Source organism: Aegilops tauschii, chromosome 3, assembly GCF_002575655.3.
Source record: "Aegilops tauschii subsp. strangulata cultivar AL8/78 chromosome 3, Aet v6.0, whole genome shotgun sequence".
Classification (NCBI taxonomy): domain Eukaryota; kingdom Viridiplantae; phylum Streptophyta; class Magnoliopsida; order Poales; family Poaceae; genus Aegilops; species Aegilops tauschii.
The window spans coordinates 616448049-616452759 of record NC_053037.3 but is presented as its reverse complement, the minus strand read 5'-3'; positions in this window follow the sequence as shown (position 1 = coordinate 616452759).

Here is a 4711-nt window from a genome sequence, read left to right as displayed (position 1 = left end):
GGGCATAAAATTTCTGAAAGAGGTATTGAAGTTGATAAAGCTAAAGTTGATGCTATTGAAAAGATGCCATGTCCCAAGGACATTAAAGGTATAAGAAGTTTCCTTGGTCATGCCTGTTTTTATAGGAGGTTGATTAAGGACTTCTCAAAAATTTCTAGGCCTCTGACTAACCTCTTACAAAAAGATATTCCTTTTGTCTTTGATGATGATTGTGTAGAAGCATTTGAAATACTTAAGAAAGCCTTGATTTCCGCACCTATTGTTCAGCCTCCTGATTGGAATTTACCCTTTGAAATTATGTGTGATGCTAGTGATTATGCTGTAGGTGCTGTTCTAGGACAAAGAGTTGATAAGAAATTAAATGTTATCCAATATGCTAGTAAAACTCTAGACAGTGCCCAGAGAAATTATACTACTACTGAAAAAGAATTTTTAGCAGTTGTATTTGCTTGTGATAAGTTCAGACCTTATATTGTTGATTCTAAAGTAACTGTTCACACTGATCATGCTGCTATTAAATATCTTATGGAAAATAAAGATGCTAAACCTAGACTTATTAGATGGGTTCTCTTGCTACAAGAATTTGATTTGCATATCATTGATAGAAAGGGAGCTGAGAACCCCGTTGCAGACAACTTGTCTAGGTTAGAGAATGTTCTTGATGACCCACTACCTATTGATGATAGCTTTCCTGATGAACAATTAGTTGTCATAAATGCTTCTCGTACGGCTCCATGGTATGCTGATTATGCTAATTACATTGTTGCTAAATTTATACCACCTAGTTTCACATACCAGCAAAAGAAAAAGTTTTTCTATGATTTAAGACATTACTTTTGGGATGACCCACACCTTTATAAAGAAGGAGTAGATGGTGTTATTAGATGTTGTATACCTGAGCATGAACAGGAACAGATCCTACGCAAGTGTCACTCCGAAGCTTATGGAGGACACCACGCTGGAGATGGAACTGCACATAAGGTATTGCAATCCGGCTTTTATTGGCCTACTCGCTTCAAGGATGCCCGTAAGTTTGTCTCGTCTTGTGATGAATGTCAAAGAATTGGTAATATTAGTAGACGTCAAGAAATGCCTATGAATTATTCACTGGTTATTGAACCATTTGATGTTTGGGGCTTCGATTATATGGACCGTTTCCTTCCTCTAACGGGTATACACATATTTTAGTTGCTAATGATTATGTTACTAAGTGGGTAGAAGCTATTCCAACTAGTAGTGCTGATCATAACACCTCTATTAAGATGCTTAAAGAAGTTATTTTTTCGAGGTTTGGAGTCCCTAGATATTTAATGACTGATGGTGGTTCACATTTTATTCATGGTGCTTTTCGTAAAATGCTTGCTAAGTATGATGTTAATCATGGAATTGCATCTCCGTATCACCCGCAGTCTAGTGGTCAAGTAGAATTGAGTAATAGAGAGCTCAAATTAATTTTGCAAAGGACTATTAATAGATCTAGAAAGAATTGGTCCAAGAAACTTGATGATGCATTATGGGCCTATAGAACTGCATATAATAATCCTATGGGTATGTCTCCGTATAAAATGGTTTATGGAAAAGCATGTCACTTACCTCTCGAACTAGAACATAAGGCATATTGGGCCATTAAAGAGCTCAGTTATGATTTCAAACTTGCCGGTGAGAAGAGACTATTTGACATTAGCTCACTTGATGAATGGAGAACCCAGGCCTATGAGAATGCCAAACTATTTAAAGAAAGAGTTAAAAGATGGCATGACAAAAGGATACAAAAGCGTGAGTTTAATGTAGGTGATTATGTGTTGCTATTCAACTCTCGTTTAAGATTTTTTGCAGGAAAACTTCTCTCTAAATGGGAAGGTCCTTACGTTATCGAGGAGGTCTATCGTTCTGGTGCCATAAAAATCAACAACTTCGAAGGCACAAACCCGAAGGTGGTGAACGGTCAAAGAATCAAACATTATATCTCAGGTAATCCTATAAATGTTGAAACTAATGTTATTGAAACCGTAACCCCGGAGAAATACATAAGGGACACTTTCCAGAATGCTTCAGACTCCGAAAAGGAATAGGTATGTGGTACGGTAAGTAAACCGACTCCAAAACAGTTCTAATGGCAATTTTTCTCCGTTTTGGAATATTCAAGAAAATAGGAAAATAAGAAGTAGTCCGGGAAGGACACGAGGCGTCCACGAGGGTGGAGGGCGCGCCCTACCCCCCTGGGCGTGCCCCCTGCCTCGTGGGCACCTCGTATGCTCTCCGGACTCCGTTTTCTTGCACGATACTTCTTTTGGTTGGTAAAAATTCATTATATAATCCCCGGAAGGTTTTGACCACCGTACCACGCAAATATCCTCTGTTTGGTTTCGAGCTGTTTTCTGCCAGGGTTGTCAAGGCCAGGCATCATGTCGTCCCCCTCCTCCAACAATGAGGGCAACGATGCTGGCTAATGAAGATAGAGCTGAAGAGAGAAGAACTCGGGGAGATCAACAAGGATGACGGAATCAAGAAGGCCATGGAGGATCAAGCTCTGGCATCAGAAGAAGAAGACACCTTTCAACCTCATCACAATCTTCTTACCCCAGCTGAGATTGAAGCTTTCAAGATGATTGAGTTAGCTCATATACAAAACAAGTATCTCACACGTGAAAATATTTTGTTGAAGGAGCATATCACCGCACTCAAGGGCATTATCCGCAAATTGGAGGATCTCCTACGCTCGATATGCGACTATCCATCATCACCACCATCTTCCTCACCAGCAAAGGAGAACTGAGTATTGGGTGTGGGCACTCCCCTTGGCAACTGCCAAGCTTGGGGGAGGTGCCCCGGTATCGTATCACCATCACACTCCTATCTTTACCCTTTTTCTTAGTTCGATCCTTTTGGTAATATCTTGATCTAGTAGAATAAAGTTTTAGTATGATTTAGTTTTGAGTTTTGCTTTATGATCCTTCTATGTAATCGAGTCCGTGAGCTATACATAATAAAGATTAGTGTTGAGTCAAGGGCTTGATTATCTTGCTATGATCGTGAGGGAATAGAAGAAAAGAGAAAGAATAAAAAGAAGTAAAGAGATCATATTGATCTTATGGAGAGTAATGACTTCACATATAAAAGAGTATGATGAATAAAAGTTGTTGAGAGTTGACAAACATAATTTTGGTCATCGTTGTGATTAATAGGAAGTACCAAAGAAAGAGAGGTTTTCACATATAAATATACTATCTTGGACATCTTTTATGACTGTGAGCACTCATTAAAATATGACATGCTAAAGGGTTGATGTTGGACAAGGAAGACAACATGATGGGTTATGTTTTCTCATATCCGAAATAAAGTATATTGTCATGGATCATCCAACATGTTGATCTTGCCTTTCTCCCTCATGCTAGCCAAATTCTTTGCACCAAGTAGAGATACTACTTGTGCTTCCGAATATCCTTAAACCCAGTTTTGCCATGAGAGTCCACCATACCTACCTATGGATTGAGTAAGATCCTTCAAGTAAGTTGTCATTGTTGCATGCAATAAAAATTGCTCTCTAAATATGTATGACTAATTAGTGTGGAGAAAATAAGCTTTATACGATCTTGTGACATGGAAGCAATAAAAGCGACGGACTGCATAATAAAGGTCCATATCACAAGTGGCAATATAAAGTGACGTTCTTTTGCATTAAGATTTCATGCATCCAACCATAAAAGCACATGACAACCTCTGCTTCCCTCTGCGAAGGGCCTATCTTTTATTCTTGTCTTATACCTTATGCAAGAGTCATGGTGATCTTCACCTTTCCTTTTTACACTTTATCCTTTGGCAAGCACAATGTGTTGAAAAAGATCCTGATATATATATATATCCAATTGGATGTAAGTTAGCATGAATTATTATTGTTGACATTACCCTTTGAGGTAAAAGGTTGGGAGGCAACACTATAAGCCCCTATCTTTCTCTGTGTCCGATTAAAACTCCATACCCATAAGTATTGCGTGAGTGTTAGAAATTATGAAAGACTAAATGATAGTTGAGTATGTGGACTTGCTGAAAAGCTCTTATATTGACTCTTTCTGATGTTATGATAAATTGCAATTGCTTCAATGACCGAGATCATACTTTGTTAATTCTCAATGAAGTTTCTGATCCATACTTGACATTGTGAATAGATTATTACTTGAGCATAAGAATGATCATGATGCCCTCATGTCCGTATTTCATTTTATCGACACCTCTATCTCTAAACATGTGGACATATTTTCGTTATCGGCTTCCGCTTGAGGACAAGCAAGGTCTAAGCTTGGGGGAGTTGATACGTCCATTTTGCATCATGCTTTTATATCAATATCTATTGCATTATGGGCAGTTATTACACGTTATGTCACAATACTTATGCCTATTCTCTCTTATTTTACAAGGTTTACATGAAGAGGGAGAATGCCGGCACCTGGAATTCTGGGCTTGAAAAGGAGAAAATATTAGAGACCTATTCTGCACAACTCCAAAAGTCCTGAAACTCCACGGAAGTTATTTTTGGAATTAATAAAAAATACTAAGCGAAGAAAGTACCAGAGGGGGGCTACACCCTAGCCACGAGGGTGGGGGGCGCGCCCTACCCCCTGGGCGCGCCCCCCTGCCTCGTGGGCCCCCTGGCAGGCCTCCGGTGCCCATCTTCTGCTATATGAAGTCTTTTACCCTGGAAAAAAAATCATAA